This window comes from Chiloscyllium plagiosum, unplaced genomic scaffold (genome assembly GCF_037043375.1).
Source record: "Chiloscyllium plagiosum isolate Xiang-an unplaced genomic scaffold, Cpla_swu_hap1 HiC_scaffold_51, whole genome shotgun sequence".
Taxonomy (NCBI): domain Eukaryota; kingdom Metazoa; phylum Chordata; class Chondrichthyes; order Orectolobiformes; family Hemiscylliidae; genus Chiloscyllium; species Chiloscyllium plagiosum.
Genome location: NW_028270189.1, coordinates 23,682,188 through 23,707,473, shown reverse-complemented (window position 1 = coordinate 23,707,473; position 25,286 = coordinate 23,682,188). Strand labels below are relative to the sequence as shown.

The window sequence follows — 25,286 nt, the reverse complement described above, 5'->3', positions numbered from 1 at the left end:
TTTTTCTAAGCAGTATTTTCCTTAAGCTGAAATAAAGTCCGAGCAAATTTGAATACAACATTAATCGTTCCAATGAGATATATCTAATTCACTTCTGATTATTACAATGAACATTGTGAGGTTTCAGGAACATTAAAATGAAACGAACAAATTAGCATGTCTTGCGATTTAATCCAATTCAGGTTTAGCCATATGAGAAAGGCCATTGAGCGACAACGTCGCCTTTATTTCCCTCACCATGGCTTCTTCACGTGAGAGAGAAAGTGACTGAAGAAATTATGTGTCAAATGTAGGTGTAAATATGACGGTAAATTTTGTCCTGTTTCATTCTGACTCAGTTATGACTCAGAATGTATCACTGACAGCTATTCATTCTGACCAGCATGGCTATTTATTGGAATTTCCTTTAATTATAATTCAAGTGAAAGCAGAAACACAATGGTGTGGATTCGATTCCGCTCTGGAACTTTCTCATCCATGACGTTCACAACATATAACCTGATGAGGTCACATGTCATCCCTCTACAAAATGTGCTGAGGAGACCGAGAAATGATGGTGGTGAGTTATTATATCGCTGTGCTCCACATTCACTGGTTCGAGTCACACTCTGGTTGTTAACTTTACACACCGCTCTGGCAGTTTTTCTTTGCACCTCACACTCCGGTATACACTGGATAGAGAATCTTGTTCTTGCCCTTCACTGCACGTGAGACTCACAAATAATCGACACCACATTAAAGTCGAAATGAAGAGTGAGAGCAGTCATTCTATTCAATTGGAGATGAAATTGGTGGAATGAGAAGGAACGCATTTTTCTTTCCGCCCGACATTCCATCTTGTCTTTCTATGAATTTACATCGAAAGAAAGAGAAAAAAAAAACAAGAGATTGGGAGCACAAGTTTATCCATTGGGGTTGTTCATGAGTATTTTAACCTAACACTTCTCACAAAGATCTATCATTATTTCAAACAGTCACTCGGAATTGGAACCGCAGAAAATTTCTCCAATGGAAAAAAATTCTATGTTTCACAAATTTCTGCAGTGTGTGAATCATACAACAATCCATCATCCAGCGTGATCACTGACTTTCCAACTGTATAAGATCTAGCAACTTCCTTCAGCAATCGCAGCTTCTGTACACAGCCACCTGTGCTGAGCCCAGTGTCATTTGTTGCCCCCAGGTCACAGCATATTTCTTCTTCCTGAGTTTATGAGCCTTGTTCCTGATCTGTCTGATCTGTTTAATAAACCTTTTCTGTCACTTCATCACATCCCCTCATAATTCTGAACTCATGAATAAAATAAGGCGTTAGACGAAATGTTAAACCAAATGGAAGTATGCTATTCAGCCCAAGGAGTCTGCTCAACCATTCAACGAACTCATGGTTGATCTGTTTTGGAGATGCCGGTGTTGGACTGGGGTGTTCAAAGTTAAAAATTACACAACACCTGATAGTCACCTGACTAATACCTGATGAAGGAGTGATGCTCCGAAAGCTAGTGTGCTTCCAATTAAACCTGTTGGTCTATAACCTGGTGTTGTGTGATTTTTAACATAGTCGATCTGATAATCTTGAATTCCTTTCAGCTCACTTAGTTCGACAAAGTTTCATCATCTTTCTGATTAACTATCTGGCACTGTTTGAAAATACCCAACCACACAGTCTCAACAGCGGTTACTGGAAAATGCCACAGATTCTTTGACCCCTGAGCAAAGAAATTACTCCTCATTTCTGAATTAAATGGGCAATATCTAATTCTGAGATTATGTCCTCTGGTGCTCTCCTCAGAGCATAGGGAAAGCCACCTGCCCGTATCTACCCTGTCAAGATCCCACGAATATTGAACGTTATTATGTGATTATAAAGTTCCCCTCCTCCTCCTTTGTTTGAAGGAGAATAATCCCAGCCTAACCAATCATTCCACGAAGTTCTACTGTATACAGAGTTAGCAACATGTTAGTAAGTCTGCGCTGTCCCTTATAGCGTCCTTATATATTATTAAGACAGATGGAGAAATTTCGGTGAGGAAACGGGTTGAAATTTCAGGCGCAGACCGGAATTGGAATTGAAATCAGAAAGCGATTAGAATCGGATTGACCCACAGAAGGACCAAATGCAGCGAAGATAACTCTGACAAATGAGAATCTAATCATATTCGATTGACATTCAATGGCTTCAGTGTAACTGAATTCCTCCGTGTAATCGTCCTGGAAGCCAGTATTTAGGAGAAATAGAACCTGACCGCCCATATAAAGAAGTTGACGACAAACACCTGTCCGTGGGTCGACTTTGTTTGATTATTAACACAACTCTTGTCTCCGTGAAGCCTACATCGTCCGCAACTCACAATTTAGATGTTCAACAGAACTCTCTCCATTTGCCGAGGTGGGTGCAGCTTCAATGCCACTGAAGGAACTGGGCATCCTCCACCACAATGCAGTCACCAATCTGTATATTGTTCAACACCTGAACTTTTATTCCCTTAACTTCTCAGGCACAATTGCAGCAGAGTGCACCACCTAGAAGATTCACTGGAGTAAGTCATCCAGGCTTTGTTGACAGAACCTTCAAAGCTCAAAAATTGTACTGACTATAAGGACAAGTTCGAAGATGCACTGAACCTCCACCATTTGCAAATTACCCTCTGAGGCACATACCAGCATGACCTGGAGAGGAATTAGTGGTAAATCCATTGAGTGGTGAAGTAGGTTGATGGGCAAAGATTTATACGTCAGCCCTCTATCTTTCATCTTTCAATTTTTAAAAATGTAGATTATTGCATGGACCAGACTTGTGCTCATTCCTTTCGTTGTTTCCTAAACTGGCGGTTGCTAAAGATCGAATATCATCCACAGTCTGTGGTCAACAATAGAAAATACCCAAAAACCTCTCGAACAACTGATCTCCCTGTCCAACAATCTTCAGGGATCTGTGAATGTCCACTCCAAGATCTCTTTGTTCCTATACACCATTCAGAATGCTCACTGTTATTGTTCCAACTCCCCAAATTCACTACCACTCATTGGTCTGGATTCAATTCCATTCACCATTTTTCCTTTCCACCTGATGGATACATCCCTGCGGTCACTGACAATATTCATTATAGTCAACTATGTATCGTCAGTAAACTTCTAAATCATGACTCCTAATAAAAAAGTTTGATTTATTGATCTACATCAGGAAACAGTGGTACTTCACTGGGAAAAATCTTCCAAACATGGTTCCTTGCTGCATGGGATGAACAACTGCCATGTTCCAATCTCCAAGGGTTGCTAGCCCAGTATCTCGCCACTACATTTGCAGATGACACAAAGATTGGTGGAGAAGCCAGAAATCATAGGATTACTGTCAAAGAATGAAGGGGAACATAGATAGACAGAAGGGTTGAGCGGAGAATTGGCAAATGGTGTTCCATTCAAGCAAATGTGAAGTGATGATTTAGGGAAGTCTAATTCCAGAGCCAAGTATACAGTAAACGGAACAGCCTTGGGTAAACTTGATGAGAAGAGAGATCTGGGAGTTCAGGTTCTTTGTACCCTGAAGGTGACTGCACAGGTGGATAGAGTGGTCAAGAAGGCATATGGCATGCTTGCCTTCACCGGATAGGGCATTGAGTATAAGAGCAGGCAAGTCCTGCTAAAATTGTACAGGAGTTTGATTCGGCCGCGTTTAGAATACTCTGCACAGTTCTGGTATCCAAATTATCAAAATTATGTGGACGTTTAGGAGAGAATGCGGAGAAGGCTTACGCAGATGTTGCCTGGTATGGAAGATGCAAGCTCTGAAGAGAGGTTGAGTAGGTTACTTCTGCTTTCATTAGAATAAACGAGATTGCTGGGACCTGATTGAGGTCTACAATATCATGAAGGGTACAGACAGGGTGGCTAAAGATAAGCTTTTTTCCAAGATGAGTAATTCAATAATGAGAGGTCACACGTTCAATGAGAGAGGTGAAATGTTTAAGGGAGATAGACATGGAAAGTATTTTACACAGAGGGTGGTAGGTGCTGGAATGCGTTGCCAGCAGAGGTAGTAGAGGCAGGCATGGTAGATTCATTTCAGGTGCGCCTGGACAGATGCATGAGTAAGTGAGAAGCAGAGGGATACGGATGCTTAGAAATTGGGCGACATGTTTAGATAGTTGATTTGGACCGGCTGAGGCTTGGCCGTCCAAAGGGCCTGTTCCTGGGCTGCACATTTTCTGTATTCTTTGTTCTTCTTTGTTCACTACACTACCAGCTGTGGGTTACAGGTGAAGTAGTGTTACTTCTGCAATCATAATTACTTATGCAAGGTAAATGAACTCACACCAGTGTACAATTGTTTCAACCAAGAGCTGAGTCAACAAGAATGAAACCTTTGTGAAGGAAATATATAATTGTTTTCATATTAGCTAAAATGTGCATACAAGAATGAAAGGTGACTGCAAACAATGGTAGATCGTACAGACAAATAGATAAGGTGCTGTGAGGGTGTAGGTTAAGCCAGATATGCTTGTACAAGCAGCAGTTATAAGCATTTGTTTCTGCAAAAAAACAAAACAAAAAAGAAACCCAATTGAAAGGTTTTAAGGTTCAATATGGTTGGGGTAAGGGAGGAAATGTCACAAGTGGGGGAAATAGATCGCAGTGAAGGAGGATATACCTAACAGTTAACCACAGCCAGGATGTGGTGAAAAGGCCAAGTAAAACCTGTACTTTGTTATGCACAAGGCCAGATAAGGCAAGAGAGAAACAATAGTAATGGGCACCAGGTTTGGAGTAGTGAATCCTATGTATTTGCTAAACTCTGCGAGTCTATTTCAGGGACCACGCTTGCAAGTGTATAATAAACATACTGATTGCTTCATATCTTGTTTCGCATGAAATTATTGAAGTGAGTGGGTGAAGTTTCTAACAATTGGGGGATTGTCCGGGATATTCTTCCATCACCGGGAGGAGTGGTTGGCCCTGGACACTGGGAAGAGGCCTCCCATTCACAATTGAGGAGCGGTTTCTTGTCCCGGTTTTGTCCACTCCCTTGGGCGGCTGGTACGTATCCCACAAAGAGTCATCTGAATCAGACAGTGAAAGAAGGTCGATAAAAAATATGGAAAAAAAGGGGCCAGGCAACTCTGTGCACAGACCAACGTCAGAAAACTGAATTTTAAGTATTAACTTGGTGGCCGGGAAAAGGGGTATTTAATCGCTGAGGGACTGGTGAAAGGCCCGAGAAATGGGGGGTAGGCAGAGTAAGTCGAACTGTCACGGAGTAAAGGAAGAAAAAGCCCCTGGTAACTTTCCTCCTGAAAGTCCGTTGGGGAGGATGTTGAGGGAATGGACAAGTAACACTTGTACAAGGGAAAAAGATAAAAAGAAAATGATTGAATATTGTTGTTTAGTATGGACCAAAGAACCAATCCTCCATCCAGCTGTCTTCTGGCCAAAGTATGATTCGGATGAGGATTGGGTATGTCAGTATTTAGATTTGTATGTGAATAAAAAATAAACTTTTAGTCAAGAAGTGGCGGACTATGCATCCTGTTGGAAGGGAAGTTTGGGAATGATGGTAGTAAAGCCAAAGGATTCCCCCTCTGCCCCCCCCAGTCCCTGGGATAGTTTTTCCTGTTTGCACTCCCGCCCCCCGTACCATAAAATCAGATTAGGTGAAAATGGGGGAGAGGAGAGACAGACAGACAGGGACAGGAAACGGATGACCCACAAGAGGAGAACGAAGGGGCGGTGGAGAGGGATGTTGTTGTTCCCGACCCTCAATCCGCAACAAAAGGAAGGGAAGATCAAGTAGATGTAGAGGAGGCCTCTGGAGTAACTAAACGAAAGCCTAAGAGGGAAAAACAAAAACAAAAAAGGGGAAGAATATAAAGACTTATCCCCTTCGCGAGGTACCAATAGGGGACAAAGAGATTGGGTTTGTAAGTGCCCCCCTCACCAGTGGGGAGGTCAGAACATTTAAAAAGGAGATGAAGGTCCTGGTTGAGGGTCCGGTAGGGCTGTCTGATCAAATTGATCAATTCTTGGGGCCCAGTCTGTATACTTGGGCTGAGTTAATGTCTATTTTGAATGTACTATTTACTGGGGAAGAAAGGGGACTTATGTCAGGAGCAGCCATTAAAATATGGGACAGGGAACTTCCCATTGGGAATGGGGATACTGGACAGGGAGAGACGGAGGTTCCCCTCAGAGACACACAGTGGTAAAATCAAAACCCGGAGCATAGGGAAGAAATGATGGAATTGAAAGACCTGATTCTAAAAGGAATAAGAGAGGCAGTTCCGAAGTCGCAGAATTTGACTAAAGCCTTTGAAGTTGAAGAGGAGAAAGATGAGACACCCTCAGCTTTCTTGCATTGATTAAGAGACTCAATGCAGAAATATTCTGGAATGAACCCTGAGGACCCAGTGGCACAGGGTCTTTTGAAAGTATATTTTGTGACAAAGGCATGGCCAGACATACAGAGAAAGATACAGAAGATAGAAGGGAGGAGTGAAAAACCATTAGATGAATTATTAAGAGAGGCACAGAAAGTGTTTGCAAAGAGAGACGTTGCGAGACAAAACCAGAATGCAAAAATGATGGTAGCTACGATTGATGAAGTAGTTAAGAAAAGAATGGAACCAATAATGAGCAACCGGAGCGGTGGGTGGCAGCATGTAGGACAGAGAGGAAGAGGGAGAGGGAGAGGACAAGGGGGAGCATTTGATAGAGGGTTCTGGCGACAGGGACAGAGATGGAAGTCTCCACAGGCAGAATGTTGTTATTGCAGAAACTCAGGTATTTTAAGCGGGAGTGTACTGATCTACAAAGGGAAGTAAGGGCAATTCCGCTCATGAATTTTGATGAAGATTAGAGGTGTTAGGGGTGCCTGCCCCCGGGGAGCCACCAGGATAAATTTGAAGGTGGGACCCTGTGGGGAAGAGGTAGTCTTCCTAGTAGATACCGGGGTAGCACGGTCATCACTAAATTTTAAACCAAAGAAAGTAGGAATGTCAACACGGTCAATTACTGTTTTCGGGGTAAAAGGGGAAAGATTTACTGTTCCAGTATTTGAACCTATGATGATAGAAGTTCCGATGGATACAGTCACAGGGGAACTGTTGTATATCCCTGATATAGGAAGTAACTTACTAGGGATAGATTTAATTATCCTCTTAGGACTGGAGATTTGAATTCAGGAAAAAGAATTAGTTGTACAAATGACAATGTTGACAGAAGATGTGGAGAGAGAGATAGACCCTATTATATGGGCTAGAGAAGGGAATTGTGGAAAAGTACAGATCCGTCCCCTAGAAATAACTTTAAAATGGAAAGGGGACGTTGTTTATGAGCGACATTATCCCATTTCCATAGAAGGTAAACGAGGACTGCAGCCAGTAATTGAGGGGCTAGAGATGGACTGTTGGAGCCATGTATGTCTCCTTATAATATCCTAATTCTACCAGTGCGGAAATCTTGTCGATTGGTGCAGGATTTGACAACATTGAATCGAATAGTACAGATCAGGCACCCAGTGGTGCCAAATCCCTCTACGTTATAAAGTAAGATCCCTCATGACCACAAATGATTTAGTGTGATAGATTTAAAGGATGCCTTTTAGGCTTGTCCCTTGGCGGAGGAAAGTAGGAATTTGTTCACCTTTGAATGGGAAGATCCCAAGACAGGACGGAAACAGCAATACCGGTGGACCGCGCTCCCCCAGGGGTTTACGCAATCCCCAAATTTATTTGGACAGATGTCAGAACAAATATTGGAGAAATTTATCAGCCCCAAAGGAACTACCCTGTTGCAGTATTTAGACGACCTCTTAGTAACAGGAAAGAGAAGAGAAAGAGTAGTAGATGCCACTAAAAAAAATGTTGAATTTTCTTGGTCAGCAGGGACTGCGAGTATCTAAAAACAAAATACAATATGTGGAGCAAGAAGTGAAATACTTGGGACATTTAGTTAGTGAGGGAAAGAGAAAGGTAAGCCCGGAACGGTTAAAGGGAATAGTGGGGATTCCGTTGCCCAGGAATAAACAGAAATATCTTAATTGTTTGGGTTTAACTGGATACTGCAGATTGTGGATTGATTCTTATGCTCAAAAGACGAATAAATTAGATCTCAAACCATTAGAGGAGGAACCAAAGTGTCTGAGTTGGGAAGAAGAGGAAAAATAACAATTTAAGTAATTCAAAACAGATCTGATCCATGCCCCCATGTTAGCCTTACCTTCTCTAGATAAACCTTTCCAGCTCTTTGCTACCGTTGATAAGGGAGCGGCTTTGGGAGTATTAACCCAGAGGTGGGGAGGAATGAAACAGCCAGTAGCATATCTTTCGAAGCTCTTGGATCCAGTATCCTGGGGGTGGCCTGAGTGTGTGCAGGCCCTGGCTGCCACTGCATTGTTGGTGGAGGAAAGCAGAAAGCTTACATTTGGGGGAGCCCTAATAGTAAGTACCCCACACCAAGTGAGAATGATCCTAAACCAAAAAGCTGGGCGATGGTTGACAGACTCGTGGATTCTGAAGTATGAGGCAATATTAATACAAAAGGATGATCTAGTGTTGGTCACGGACAATTGTTTAAATCCAGCTGCCTTTCTTTGGAAAGGGAAGGAGAATCTCCTCAGAATCCAGAACACAACTGCCTTGACGTTATAGAATAACAAACTAAGGTCCGCATGGACCTGAGAGATGTTCCACTTTATGCAGGAGCCTGACATTTTATAGACGGATCATCCCGGGAGACTGAAGGGAAAAGAAATAATGAGTATGCAGTCGTAGACGGGACGAAAGGTAGTGTGGTAGAGACAGGAAGGTTGCCAAATAGGTGGTCAGCTCAGACCTGCGAACTCTATGCATTGGAAAGAGCCCTTAGGGCATTAGAAAATAAAGAGGGAGCAGCATACAGTGACTCAAATATGCATTTGGTATTGTGCACACTTTTGGAAAGAATTGGCAGGAAAGAGGACTGATCAATAGCCGGGGGAAGGAATTAGCACATGAGGAGCTGATTAAATGGGTCTTGGAGTCCCTATTACTCCCCTGAGAAATAGTGGTAGTGCATGTAAATGGTCATCAGAAAGGAAATGGACCAGAAGTTAGGGGGAATAGATTAGCCGATGAAGTGGCTAAGGAAGCAGGCCTGGACCCACAAGGAGTGCTGATTCATTCCCTAATACCTACTGTCCCTGATCCCTCGAAGCTTCTATACTTACTGAAAGAGAAGAAAGAGAATTGAGAGATTTAGGGGCTACAAAGACAGCTGACGGGCATTGGAAGTTACCTGATGGAAGGGAAATGTTAAACAAAATGATGATGCGGGAGATTATGGCCGTCCTACACCAAGGCAGCCATTGGGGAGTACAAGCAATGTGTGATTTAGTTCTTAGGGAATATGGATGTAAAGGAATATATACAATTGCTAAATAAATATGTGAAGGATGTATAATATGCACAAAGGTAAATAAGAAAGTCCTGAGAAAACAGACTCCGGGAGGAAGAGACCCAGGATTGAGACCTTTCAGAGTGTATAAGAAGATTATACTGAACTACCCAGAGTAGGAAGACTAAAATATATGCTGGTCATAGTAGATCATCTACCTGGTTAGGTTGAGGCATACCCTCTAGCTACTGCCACTGCAAGTGTGATGTCTAAAACAATATTAGAGCACATAATTCCCTGATATGGGCTCGTGAACCATATAGATTCCGACCAAGGAACTCATTTTACCTCTGAAGTGTTACAGGGGGTAATGGAAGGTTTGGGAATTTTCTGGGAGTTCCATGCTCCATGGCACCCACCATCATCAGGAAGGCTTGAGAGAATGAACCAAACACTCAAACGACAGCTCTCGAAATTGATAATAGAAACCAGACTCCCTTGGAACAAATGTTTACCTATAGCTCTCTTGCAAGTACGAACAGCCCCAAGGAAAGATTTGGGACTAACCCCGATGAAATCATATTTGCATTACCTTATCTGGGAAAGAACGGAGAATTGACAATTCCCGAAACTGAAGACTTGTTCTAAAGAAGTATATACTGGGCTTGTCCGCCGCTTTGTCTTTCCTCAGGAAACAGGGTTTATTGGCACAGACTCCGCCCCTTGAATTCACCGCCCATCCCATCCGGCCAGGAGATTGGGGCTTAGTAAAATCATGGACAGAGACTAAATTGCAGCCGGACTGGGAAGGGCCATATCAGGATCCTTTGACCGAAACGGCAATAAGGACAGCGGAGAAAGGCTGGACTCACTACACACGGATCAAAGGGCTAGTAAAATGTCCAGTTGAGGAAGAAGTCTGGACAGCCTAAACAACGCAAGACCTGCTGAAACTCAGGCTGAAGAGACTTAGAGTAACTGATTATACAGTGGCGATACGAGCGCGGGATTATTTATGTAGGATTGTGTATTAAGGTTTTTTGTGCTTCAGCACAATTTTTAGAATGTTGGGGATGCTTAGAATTATGATGCTAGCTCTCTTATTATTGGGATTTTGTCAAATATAATTTTCATATGTGTGATTAACGGTCCCTGAGTCTGATAATCAGCAAGCAATAGATCTGATGCATGTAACTTAGTAAATTGTGGGGATGTAGATAATCAGAGACAGTACCGCAGCTCAGAGATACATCTTAAGTCCATTGGGGATGGTACTTGGTATAATGGTCTCGTCACAGTACACTGGGCCCTCCTTCCGACCAGTTTGCGATTGTCCCGATAAAAAGTCTAACCCAATATACCTAATGATAAAGAAAACCACATGGCTCAAAGCAATTCTGGGAGGTGGGGGGAGGGTGTGGGCACCTATGAAATACAATTAGATAAAACATTTGGGATAGAAATGTAAGCAAACGGGAAGGATTTCTCGGGCTGTTGTTTTCAAATTAGCGTAGGACAGGGAAAACGGGCAGAACTATTGGATAATAAGGTACAACCTTTCACCCCTCCCGATGATCCTAAAGTAGTAAAAATTATAGAGATGAAGGACTTGAAACAGACCATCAAAATAGAAACTGGATACGGGGATGCAAATGCCTGGGTTGAATGGTTAAAGTATAGTGTAAAAAGTCTGAACAAGAGCAATTGCTATGCATGTGCCTCCAGTAGTCCAGTGGCCCAGGTGGTTCCCTTTCTGCTTGAGTGGAAGTGAGACAGGAAGGACATGAAATGTATGATAGCCCTGTATCAGGATGCAACTGCATGGAATGATAGGAATTGTACCTCCCTATCTCTTATTTTCGCTCCCTTGGAGAAGAAAGATTCAAAAGCCCCGCTATGTTTTCAACCGCAGTTGGAAATCACACGTCGTGTGTGGGTAGAGGAGGTACAAATCGGTCTAGAGATTTGGGGGAGCTGAAAGTATGTACAGAGATTAAGAATGTCACCAAAACGGACAAGGGAGGGAACTACTCAGCACCAAAGGCTCCCCGAGCGGATCTGTGGTGGTACTGTGGAGGCAAAATATTGAGACCCACCCTACCACCGGATTGGAGAGGGATATGTGCAATTGTACAATTGGTAATTCCATTTATCCTGGCATTTGAGGAGGAAAAGATAGTGGGGAAAAAGGGAAGGAGTAAGAGATCACTGTTAGACACTTCTTTCGATGACAGGATTTATCTCGATTCTGTAGGAGTCCCTAGGAGGGTACCTGATGAGTTCAAGGCTCGTAATCATATTGCAGCAGCCTATGAGTCAGCTCTCTTTTGGTGGGTAACAATTAATAAAAATGTAGATTAGATAAATTACATTTTCTATAATCAACAGCGATTTATAAATTATACAATAGATGTGGTTAAAGGAATATCAGAACAGCTTGATGTGACAAATAGTATGGCATGGGAAAACAGAATGGCCCTCGATATGATTTTAGCAGAAAAAGGGTGTGTATGTGTGATGTTAGGAGGAAGCTGTTGCACCTTTATTCCTAATAACACTGCACCTGATGGTTCAATTACTCGGGTGCTAAGGGGATTGACTACCTTAGCAGAGGAACTGGCTGAGAATTCAGGAGTAGACACATCTCTCACGGGATGGCGTGAATCATGGTTTGGAAAATGGAAGGGGGTGGTGGTTTTCATCCTTACTTCCCTGATAGTAGTAGCCGGGGTATTGGTAGCCATTGGCTGTTGCATCATGCCCTGTATAAGAGGACTCACCCAAAGACTGATTCAGACAGCCTTAATAAAACAGATACCCCTAAAATGGAATCAGGCAGAGGAACTTTGTCGATTAAATAATGAGGGGATGAGTGAGTCCAAGATGGATGAAATCTCCGGAATGATGCTTCTGAATTTTGGGGACAATGCTTAAAAGAAAAATGCAGAAGATAACAAATGGTAATTAAAGAAAAAGGGGGAAATTTTGGGATATAGGTAAAGTAGTGTCACTTCTGCAACATAATTATTTATGCAAGGTTTATGCACTCACACCAGTGTATAATGGTTTCAACCAAGAGCTGAGTCAACAAGAATGAAAACTATGTAAAAACAATGACTGCAGATGCTGGAAACCAGATTCTGGATTAGTGGTTCTGGAAGAGCACAGCATTTCAGGCAGCATCCAAGTAGCTTCGAAATCGACGTTTCGGGCAAATGCCCGAAACGTCGATTTCGAAGCTACTTGGATGCTGCCTGAACTGCTGTGCTCTTCCAGCACTACTCATCAAGAATGAAAACTATGTGAAGGAAATATATAATTGTTTTGTATTAGCTAAAATGTGCCTACAAGAATGAAACGTGCCTCCAGACAATGGTAGATGTGACAGACAAATTTGAATGTGCCTGCACTTTTCCAACACCACAGCTTCCTCACTTTCTCCAAATATGCTTAATGAACATGAAATGAAAATGTTAGCATCAGCAGTTGAACAAGACCAAATAAACACATTTTTTGAAATATCTATAGTGAAAACTTGTTTGAGAACATACAACAAATCAGATCGAACAACATCTCTTGCCGTTAGAACCCTTGGCCCTTCATAATAAAGAATAACCATGCTTTGACCAACCAGTATGGTGTATAACGACTGAACTGAAATACCAGAGGATAACGATTGCATTTATTGAAGGGAATGATAACCAGATCCTTACTGTGATAGTGGGAATTGATCTCAGGAACAATAAGATATTTACTGTGATTATTCCACTGAACAGTAATTAGATGGTCATGAAGATCTTTGTGTGGCTTTATGTGCAGTGTTTTGTTTGAACATTGATTTCAGTAACATTGAGATATTTTACAAGATTGACAATTGACAGTTAAAGATAAGTTTTAAAGGCAACATTTAAAAAAATTGTCAGTTTTGTTTAGCGAAACACAATTCTAAGTTTATGAAATCTCTACTGTGTGGAAACAGGCCATTTGGCCCAACAAGTCTACACTGACGTTCCAAAGAATAATCCACTCGGCACCATTCTGCTCTCAGATTACTGGACATTTACCCCTGACTAATGCACATAACCTACACATCCCTGAACAGAACGTACAGCTTAGCATGGCCAATGTACCTAACCTGCATATCTTTGGATTGTAGGAGAAAACCAGAACATGCAAACTCCACACAAACATATGGCCGAGGATGGAATCAACCCCAAGTGCATAACACTGTAAGACAGGAGTGTTAACCACTGATCCTCTGTTCTCAATGCCCAGCCCCCATGTTCAAGAGGTCTATGTAGCTGTTCATTGGTTCTCTTGTCCAGATACTAATTTATAATTGATATCGCTTTAATTGTGCCCGGAATTTTGAGATTTGTCTCAAAGTTAAGAAGAAAACGAGGAGCAATTAATATGAGAAGTTGAGAGAATAGAAAGCACAGTAAATTTAAATTACAGACTGTGAGAAACAATGCTCACTTACTTCAATAATTTCAGCCCAAGACAAGATCTGAAGCAATCAGTTTGTTTATTAGACGCTTGCAAGCGTGGTGCCTGGAATAAGGCACACAGAGTTTAGCAAATACATATCTTATATAGGATTCACTACTCCAAACCCGGTGTATCGAAAAGATTCCTGAAGGGCTTATGCCCAAAACGTTGATTCTGCTTCTCTTGAATGCTATCTGACCTGCTGTGCTTTACAGGCACAATGCTCTTGCTATTAGAAATATTTGACTGAACATTCAGAGACAATACTAAAATTTACCTCTGTCAATTTACTTTACTGCGCTTTCTATTCACTGAAGTTTTCATGTTAATTGCTCCTCTTTTTCTTCTTAAATCTGATACAAATTTCAAAATACAGAACACAATAAAATTCACATGAATTATAAATCTACATTCTGGGCAAGAAAACCAATGGAAGGCGATATAGAATTCTTGAACAGCCTACACATATGAATGAAAAAGCAATTCCTTCTAAAAAAAATGTTTCCACGTCTGTATCGTTTTCTCAATTCAATAATCCTGCAAGTAGTTTATAATTGTCAGTTGATCTCTCTGAATGAGTACCTAATCAATGTCAATGTAAAAGCTGAAACATTAACAACAGATTGATAACTGGGGGTTAAAGACCTTATTTGAAGCCAACAAATGTTTGGTATTTACTAGAATCCCACCAGAAAACATTCTTGAATCATAATACAAGAAGTGAGATATGTGAGAGATGTGCAAACCTTATTTTTAAATTAACAAAGCATTTCAATCTTACGGTCAAAATGAACAGGTGAATGGAAAAATAAAAACAAGCTTCTGACAATTCATAAACTGAACAACAATTACATATTCACTTTGATCAAAGGACAGAGGAATATTTAGATGAATCACAACATTTAGTTACATAGTAGGTAACCAGCTGACTGACAAGTAATAGGTGGGAGCATTTGTTAGTTTCCTGAAGAAGATATCAACTTTATTTCCAATTTATAGCACGACAGAATAATGTTTAATGTGTATCAATTGTTTGAACTTGCCCCTTTGCAACAAAATAAAGGATCAATCTCATCGTAATCTTTAATTCTGCAACATTTTCAAATATTCTCCAGGAACTTATAAGCAATAGAATTAGATACAGGTATCCCCACTATCTGAAAGTACAGCGTTATTATGAAACCTTACATAAGCTGAAAAGGCGTAAATCGAAGAAGCTTGAATCTTTTTCCTTTTTTTTTCGTAAAAGTGAAAATCCTCTTCAGATTTCTTCCAGTTAGAGAAAGCAGGGACAGATGTAAGTCTTTTGTAAAAGCAAAGTGGCTAAAGCAAACTTTCCAAAAGTAGGGGATACGTGTACACATATTTCTTGGTAACCTGACTCAAATAAGTATCACATTTTGTGATTATTCTTATAATAGATAAAAGCAGATCTAATGTTGGATTGAAAAGCAATTCAATCTGTGCTTGTGTACTCTCTAATCACCATTCAGAGCAGCTCTTGATATATTTCTGTTGAAGTTGTGATTTGAAACCTTCACTCGGGTCTAGTAATAGAGACCCTGCCACAGCTCCACAAGCTCCTTTCATAATGTTCCCACTCAGGACGGCAGGACTGCAATATTATGTTTAATGTGGTAACTCAAATCAAAACTCATCAGCTGTTTATTGCAGTAATTTGAATGGGAATTAAACAGGTAGTTTCTGTGTGTAATGGACTGGAAATTAAACAATATTTTACAATAACAATGGAATAAAGGAATGGTAAACTTAAATAAACAGGAATCTCATGACAATTCTTTGAAAGACAAATTGACAAAACTGTGTGATCATTGTACTTTGATTTCTAATATGCATCAGTCACTCAATGTGAATATTCAGCTGAAGACAATTTACCTTCCTTTCAACAACGTACAACTTTCACAAATTCAAACTGAACAGGCATTGAAAAAGGAAGGAACAAGCAGATGGTAATTCGATTTTCTTTACATAAACATGCGATTAATTTTAAGTAAGTTTTATATACGTAAAAAGGAAACTTATTGTGGTTCGAAATACAATAAATGTGAGCATGAAGTGAAATATAATCAAATCAATTTAACTGTGTTTTCTCAGTTAAAATACAGTTCAATATTCAAAGTAATCGAGTGATTGTACACTGCAATATCTTTAATTCATATTTATACCCCTTAGAGTGAAGCAAACTTGTGCCAGGAGTCAGAGGGGGTAGGGGAGGTCCTGAATGAGTACTTTGCTTAAGTATTCACGAGTGAGTGGGACCTTGTTCTTTGTGAGAACAATGTGAAACAGGCTGATATGGTCGAACAGGTCGATATTAAGATGGAGAATGTGCTGAGAATATTGAAAAATCATGGGGATAGATAAGTCCCCTGGGCCAGAAAGGATATAACTTAGGTTGTTATGGGAAGGGAGTCAAGGGATTACTGTGTTTTGGCGATGATCTTTGCATCCTCACTGTCCACTGGAGTCATACCAGATGGTTGGAGGGTGGCAAACGTCATTCCCTTATTCAAGAAAGGCAACTGAAATATTCCTGGGAATCATCGATGAGTCAGTCTTACATCAGTTGTGGGCAAATTATTGGAGAGGATTCTGAGAGACAGGATTTATGATTATTTGGAAAAGGATAGATTGATTAGAGATGGTCAGCATGGCTTTGTGAGTGGCAGGTTATGTCTCACAAACCTTATTGAATTATTTGAGGATGTGACAAACACATTGGTGAGGACAGAGTAGTGGATGTGGTATGTCTGGACTTTAGCAAGGTGTTTGATTAGGTTCCACATGGTAGACTCATTTAGAAAGTAATGAGGTCTGGGATACAGGGAAACCTGCCTGGTTAAATAATAAATTGGCTGGCCCATAGAAGACAGGGTGAGATTAAATGGATAGTTTTCAGCTTGGAGCACGGTGACCAATGGTGTTCTGAAGGGATTAGTTCTGGGGCCTCTGCTCTTTGTGATCTTTTATAAATGACTTGGATGAGGAAGTGGAAGGGTGGGTTAGGAAGTTTCCAATGACACGAGAGTTGGTGGAGTTGTGGATAGTGTGGAGAGCCTTTGTAGGCTGCTAGAGGACATTGACATAATGCAGAGCTGGGCTGAGAAGTGGCAGATGGAATTCTACCTGGGAAAATGTGAAGTTATTCATTTTGGAATTTCAAATTTGAGTGCATATTTTCAGATTAAATGCAAGATTCTTGACAATGTGGTGGAAAAGAGGGATTGTGGGGTGCACGTCCATATATCCCTCATAGCTGACATCCGAGGTGATAGGGTTATTAAGACAGTGTATGGTGTGTTGGCTTTCATTAGCAGGGATATTGAGTCTAAGAGCCACATGTTTATGCTGCAGCTCTATGGATCAGTGGTGAGACTACACTTAGAATATTGTGTTCGGTTCTGATCACCTCATTATATATAGGATGCGGAAGCCTTAGAGAAGGTGCAGATGAGATTTATCAAGATGTTGCCTGGACTGGAAGGCATGTCTTCTGAAGAAATATTGAGGGAGCTGGGGCTTTGCTCATTGCAGTGAAAGAGGGTGAGAGCTTACTTGATAGCTTTGTGTAAGATGATGAGAGGCATAGATAGAGTGGATGATGAAAGACTTTTCCCCACAAAGTGGCATAATTTTAAGGTGAATTGGGAAAGTTGTGTGGAGATGTCAGAGATAGTTTCTTTATAGATAGTGGTGGGTGCGTGGAATGCACTGCCAGTGGTGGTAGTAGATTCAGATCCATCAGGGACATCTAAGCGACTCTTGGATAGGCACATGGATGATAGTAACTGAAGGGCATGTTGGTTCGTTTGATCTTAGAGTAGGATAAAGGATCGGAACAACATCGTGGCCAAAGGGCCTGTACTGTGCTGTACTGTTCTATATTCTATGGACTGAAATGAACAATTATTACATATTAGCAACATATAGATTTTCAAAACTCTATTAGCATACTTAAGAATAATGATAAATTTCATCTTGCTATTTGACTGTGCTATCTGCAAAAATGACCAGAAATTATTGTAGGGAAAAGTAATTAGGCTTTTCTAAATTTATAAGGCTGGGATTACACAGATCATTCAAATGAGCAAAAGTCATATTTATAACAGTGCGAGTTGCAGCAGAAATAATGGATTCTTTTGTAGGTGCATTGATTGGAAATAAAATTGATTTTTATATTACTGTATAGGTACTAGGGAATATTGGATTAAATTCAGATATAAACTTCACTGCTGTGTTAGCAAGACTAAACTAAAGCATATAATAATTATTATCATGCAAATGCCTTAATAATTACTGTTAGAATTCTGGAAAAAAAGATATATTGCACCATTTTTCAAACAGTCAATAAATTAAATTGTGAATCTCAGTATACTTGTTACCCAGACCAATTATTATGCAAATTATTGTAATGGTAATGACTTAATAACTAATGCTAAATCCTAAACAGATACATTGGTTCAATAATTTGTCAGCCTGTTGCTCTGAAATTGATTGGATATTTATTAAGATCCGTAAACTGAGGGACAAAATATAATAGCTCACTTGATAGAATTGAGGGAAAAAATGAGACAGTGTTTATTGAAAAGGATTGTTTTTGTTTAAAAATGCAGTTGATGCAAGAATAATATATTTTCCTCCATTGGTTTTCTTGTAGAGACATGGTTTTTTTTAATTGTCATGATTCAATGTTGAGACACTTGTGTCAGAGTCTGCAAAGGGGAGAGTGAGAGAGAAAGAAATTTTAAAAAAGCAGAAAGGAAAGGAACTGGCGTGCAGAGGAGCTCCAACTGTAGTGTCTCATCCTACCAACATCTTATTGGGTGAGCTGGAATGCAGACTAGTCAAGGAACAACCTGACACAGTCATACGCTCAGAATTTTAGCTTACAATGTCCTAGACACCACCGTCACCATCCCTGTATGTCCTGTCCCACCGGCAGGACATGGATGTCACTGAAATGCTGGGACATGCAGGGTTATGGACTAAGATTGGCAGAATGTGATCAGTGTGATTTATTTAACATTTCTCCAGAATATTAAACTCCAGTACAATTTGAAAAGTTATTAGCGTCATCAGACTTGAACTACAAATGTCAGAAAAAAATTATCAGGAAGTTAAAGCACAGATCGAGGCCACTTGGCCCATCCCATATGTGTTGACTGTAATAGAACTCCCTAGGCTTTACAGCTTTTTGTACTCACCATTGAAAGCAACAATTTCAGACTGTGAACTCTGCCAAATATGCTTTTATAATCTGTTTTATAAATGTATTTCTTTGACAGCTGCACACCTTGTTTCCTTGTTTCTTTCCCAGCCCTCACTCCATTCCCTTGGCCTTGCGGGACGACCATTTCTGCTGTTTAATCTCTCCTGCATTCCCCCGTGTGACAGACTGCCTTTTTGTCCTTGTCTCACTCCCACCTTGCTCACAACTTGTGACATTTCTGATGGTTCCCAGACCTCTGTAACTATCACTGCGCCCCCTGGGTCAATGGCGCGAGTTTTGAATTCTCTTCCTCCTGAGATAATCAGAAATCTTTCCGGTTGCAGTTTCCCCCAAACTTTATTTTGAAAAGCAAAGCATTTGTGTCAGAGTCAAGTTTTTGTGAGCCTTCATCCACAATTCCCAGCATTTGGATGTAATTTGTGACCCTCTCACAGATGTGTAACGTTACTGGATTGGCTATGCTAACATGGCCGCAGTGTGCAATACAGGTGGGTTGGGCTAGCCATGGGTAATGTGGGTTTATGGGGATATGGTGGGTGAGCAGCTCATTGTGGACTCGATGAGCCAAATAGACTCTTTCTGCACCCACTGGATTCTGTGATTCTAACTAGTTGTGATTGTTGTCACATTTCCCTCATGCCAGGTTCATTTAACTCAGATACATATGATTCTGTGGGTGCTCACTCACTCCTCCCCTTCAGTTTTACATCAGTTTCACACTGTATGTGAAGGTGGGAATGGGTGTGTAAATATAAATACTCCAACCGAAACCCCTCACAGGTCAGGACATGTTTCTGCTACTTTCATCACTCACAAGGAACAGGAAAATAAAGGTTCAGTCACAAATCTTACAGGAACATAGCGGTTATAATTACCAGGAAAGGCTGAACAGCTGAAAACGCTTTTCTCAAGAGGAGGCTCAGAGACAGCCTGGTACAAGTAGAAAGCTTTGTGTCTGTGTTTTCAGAGATTTGTGGTTGAAATCATTGGGTTGGAAGCATGTTTCATTGCCCCAGATCATCAAAGGTGCTATCTAAATGTGCATCTTTCTTTCTATCTGTCTGAGTTAACAATCAGATGGACAGGTCAATGTCTGAGTGTCTTACTAAATCCCTGATTGAATGTCTCCCCCTCCAAACTCAGGTGCCTCACCACTCACTGGGTCATGTGGAAACTCTGCCGTTACAATGAGAACTGTTTTTGCTGTCACCACTCCTCGTGCTTCCGCCTAACCCCGACTTCCCTTCATTAAATCCCAGCTGCCTCTAGCCCTCCCACATGGACATGTTGAAGAGCATGACAGGAGAATGGATTGAAACCGAGAGTTCAATAGCCAGAATGAAATAGAAAGAAGAAAATAAACGGTGATTGTGGATCCCAGGAGATACAGACTCCAGGATTAGTCCTTGTGGGAATTCCTGCAGTAATACAAGACAGCATTCCATGATGAGTTAAACCCGGGTGGCAAGGCAGGGAGCAACTGAACATGGGCAGGTTGAGTTCAAACACAGGAGGTTTGTTCAGTCAGTAACAGTGTGTTCGACATGGAGGTGAAGTGAACAGTGAGGGGAAATGTTACCACAAGCTGCCGATGGATAACTTGCATTGGAACAGGAGGAGGCCATCAGCCCCTCAACCCTACTCTGCCATTAATGATGATCATAGCTGATGTGTGACCTAACGTACAACTTTCAAAACCCTCTAATTTCATCAATAAACTCCTCTGCAACACACAAGATGAGTATTGTAAAACTAAACATCTGCAAATGCTGGGACATCAGAAACAAAATCAGAAATTGCTGGAAAAATTCAGTAGTTCTGGCAGCATCGGTGGAGAGTGAACTGTTCGTGTCCAGTGACCAGCTGCTGCTGTCCATTCTGCTGTTTCTGTCACACTGGAACAGGTTCTGGTGCGGGGGAATGAGATTGTCAATAACAACTGACAAAATAGGAGGATGTACTCAATCAGAATTAGGAATTCACTTACCCCTCCCAGTGGGACACACACCGACAAAGTCACACTGCGGAGAGGCCGTTCACCTGCCCCACGTATGGGAAGGGATTTACTCCATCTTACAATCTGCTGAGGCACCAGAGATGGCACAGTGGATTTCGACCCTTCACCTGCTCCATGTGTGAGAAAGGATTCATTCAAATCTCTCACCAGCGGAGACATTAGTGCATTCCCACTGGAGAGAGGCCATTCACCTGCTCAGTGTGTGGGAAAGCATTCACTCAGTCCTCTGACCTGCTTAAACACCAGTGAGCTCACTCTGGGGAAATGTCATTCACTTGTTCCCTGTGTGGGGGGAGATTCACTCAAATGCAGCACCTGCGGAGTCTCCAGTGAGCCCACACGGGGAGAGGCCATTCAGATGGTCAGTGTGTGAGAGGGGATTCAGTAATTCATCCTGCCCCACTGAGAACCCAGTGAGCCCAAACCGCGGGAGAGCTCATTCAGATGCTCAGTGTGGGAGAAGGGATTCAGTGATTCATCGCTCCTGCTGAGACTCCAAGGAGCCCACACTGAGGAGAGACCGTTCAGATGCTTAGTGTGAGAGAAGGGATTCAGTGATTATTCCTGCCCCAGAGACTCCAGCGGGTTTACTCTGGGTAGGAGCTGTTCACCCCTCTGTGTGACAAGGGATTTGCTGCATCTTCAACATGATTGAGAGACCAGTGAGTGCTCACAGGGAAGTGGTCATACACCTACACCGTGTGGACTGCAGGATTCTCATTCTGATGTTACTATCCATCAGAGTCAGGAGTGGACCTTGTACATGATGACACTGTTGGAGTATTGATGTTGTTGTTGTTAACCACATTAACTGAGCTGGAGTTGACTGAACTTACATTGCCACTTTCTGAACCTCAGGATGCCTCTCTGGGCAGTAAGTGTCCACAAACAGCAATGTGACAAGGAGCAGGGATCATCTGTTTTGATTTAAATTGTGATTGCAGCACGGCTGCTTCACAGCCTTGGAGTCCAGCCTTGGCCAACAGCCTGTGTGGAGTTCCCACATTCTCCCCATGATAGTGTGGGTCCCCTCCAGCTGCTCTGGTTTCCTCCCGCAGTCCAAAGATGTGCAGGTCAGGTGGATCAGTCCTAAATTGACCACAGGATCCAGGATTGTGCAGACTAGGTAGATCAGCCATGGGAAATGCAGTGTTACAGTAAGAGTGCTCTCGGCGTGATGTTCTTCAGTTGGTCGGTGGGGTTTGATGGGCCAATGCTCTCCTTCCACACTGTCGTGATTCTATTCTATGATTGAGGATAAAGGCTACACAGCAGGGTGTCCTTGGAGAAGGAACATGTGGTATGCATCAGTGCTCTCGATGCCTTCAGATAGAGTTGGGCATCTCAGGGGATACAGTGCTTTATCTCCACCATTGCCCCCCTCCCCACAACTCTACCTCGATTTTGTCCCTTCTCATTCTGTCACTTGTAATGGTTTGCTTGGCCAGTAATGGGCTTTGTTTATAAATATTCAATTGGTAACACAAATGGTTTACTGCTGGTGATTATATGTCTAGATTAGAGTGGTGCTGGAAAACCAAAGCAGGTCAGGCATGATCCGAGGAGCCAGAAAATCAATGTCTTGGCAAAAGCCCTTTTCCAGCACCACTCTGATCTAGGCTCTGGTTTCCAGCATCTGCAGTCCTCACTTTTGCACTGCTGGTGATTATATGTTAGCCAAAAGCAAAATGGCGTAATGATGATTTTGATGGTGGAAAGGTTGCTGTGATAACATTTCTGGGTCGGAGAAATGGGGAAAAAGAACGCTTCACAGCTCATTGAACGAGAACTGAAAAGCTGTTAAATCAAACCTCAGACAGGGAGGCAATATTTCCCTGAGGTTTGAGTAACTGGAAAGTGATGGTGTCCGGGAATAGACAGGATTTTGTTTTACAGGAGGTTGAAAGCTTTAAAACTGTTATATTCAGACAGTTCAATTAATTTTCTTTAATTTTATTTGCTGTGCAAAAAACTTTTACAACATTTTAAAGCCAAAATGTACAAACCTTGTGTTAAAGATAAATGTTACATAAAATCCATCAAACCATCCCTCACTGAAAACTGTTGTGCAAGTGCAATCTCCTGGAGAATCCCTGCCCTGCCTACTCCTTCCGACCCGGGCTCCATGACTATATACATACCTGGGAGATAGCAGCAGGAGGAGGCCATTCAGCCTTTCAATCCTGCTCCACCATTCAATGGGAAACAGCTGACCATCCAGCTCAGTCTCCTGTCCCTGCTGTGTTCCAATCCCCTTTCATGACTTTACCTCGAAGAACTATATCGAAGTCCTCCTTTGGCTTCACTGCCTTTTGTTCCAGTGGCGTTGCGGTGTTACTATGTAGGTGTAGGCAGGGGTAATGTGATGGTGCTGCCTACTGGAGGATGTACTCAGCATCCCTCATCATCCTGCAGTAACATCAACCGGGGTTCAGCAACTAGAGATAGATACCATTTCCAGGATATGGGCATCACTGACTCAGCCAGCATTTATTCATCATCTCTAGTTACCCTTGAGAACACGGTAGTGAGCTGCTGTCTTGAACCACTCGCAGTCCATTTGGTGCAGATAGACCGACAATGCTGGGAGGGAGAGTGTTGCAGGATTTTGGCCCAGTGATTCTCTATCTTTGGCTCTTCAAATATTGTTAAACTTAATCACCAGTCTGCAAATCTTCACCATCTCACACCCTGTATAAAGGAATATGTCCAGATTAGAAATTCAGAACAGATAATTCTAATTTCTCTGGAATATTTTTCCCCTTTGTTTCCCCAAAGCTGCAACCGTCCAGCCCACTTACTCTCTCCCACCATTCTGACTCTGCTGTCCCCTAATGTACACCCTCCCCATTCTCATGGAGTAACTGATAAACAGATCCATGCTACCACTTTCCGTCCCTGGTTAGACTCTGCACCCTTTCTGGGTTCACTTCCTTTCCCTTCAGTTGCTGCAAGTCAGTAATGTAACAGCAGAATGAAACAAAAGGAAACAGACAGGGAGATGGCAGATCCTGGACAGAAGAGGAACCTTCAGGCTGGGAGAATGGGTCAGATCCTTCTTTGTTTCTCAGAGGTCGATTCCCAGCATTACAACAAGTTGGGAATGGAACTTGGTTCCACGTGAGTGTGATGGCACTTTGACCCCCCCCCCCCCCCCCAACTGATCAATACTATAAGCAGATGTGCCCCTTCTCCACCCAATCACAGTGTGAATGCTTTCTGCTGGTTACCCAAAACACATGCTCCAAAACCCATTCACATTCTGTACATGTACAGTACCAGGTTTCCCTGCACACATGTGATCCCTGCCTCAGGGATTGTGGGAGTTATAGTCCCCATGAAGCCTCTGGAGACCTGTTTCTGGAAAGTGAATGAAAAGTGTGGGGTGGAGGGTGTTGTGTATCCGATCCCCATTCAGACACACAGGACATGTGGGTTGTCACTGCGTTTTACTGAGACATCCGCTTAGAAAACTCGATTTCTGATGTAAGGAATATACATTCAGCCAATTGTGGGGTGGGGAGGTTAATAAGTGGCAGCAAATTTTAAGAGAGGTGGCTCAGTGGCTAGCACTGCTGCCTCACAGCGTCAGAGACCCGGGTTTGATTCCAGCCTGAGGCGACTGTGTGGAGTTTACACATTCTCCCTATGTCTGCGTGGGTTCCCGCTGGGTGTTCCGGTTTCTTTCCACAGTCCAAAGATGCACAAGTTTGATGGATTGGCCATGCTAAATTGCCTACAGGGTCCACGATGTGCCAGTTAGACAATTAACAACAGGAAATGCAGGGTTACAGGGAATGGATGGGTCCGAATGGGATGCTCACCATAGGGTTGGCGTGGACTCGATCGATGAATACCCTGTTTCTGCACTATAGGGACTCTATTCTATTCTCATGAGGAAGAATGTACCTATCTCAATGTGTTCTGAATTTGTGGAATTCCCTATTCAAAATGCAGTGGATGCCAGGGCAATGAGCAACCTTAATGAAAAGATACAGATGTTTAATTTGCAATGAGTTGAAGGGTGAGAGAGAGCAGGCGGGAAAATCCAGCTGAGAGCAAGGTGAGCTCAATCATCAGCGCATTAAATGGTGGAGATGGTTCGAAGGGCTGCATTGACTCTCCTGTGCTCAGTGCTTATCTTCTTACGGTAATAATTGG

General features: G+C 42.1%; 1 long non-coding RNA gene across 7 annotated transcripts in view; it reads right to left on the bottom strand.

Annotated features, from left to right (window-relative positions):
* Positions 1-670: 670 nt before the first annotated feature.
* LOC148135062 (uncharacterized) overlaps positions 671-25,286 on the bottom strand; it is a 71,133-nt gene continuing 46,517 nt past the window's right edge. For 5 of the 7 annotated variants that reach the window (XR_015755416.1, XR_015755410.1, XR_015755411.1 and 2 more), the window contains one exon: positions 23,058-23,816. This is a non-coding gene — a long non-coding RNA (uncharacterized LOC148135062). Of the gene's footprint in view, positions 846-17,246; positions 18,591-23,057; positions 23,817-25,286 lie in introns of those variants that run through there. The other 2 variants (XR_015755412.1, XR_015755414.1) reach the window with 2 other exon arrangements.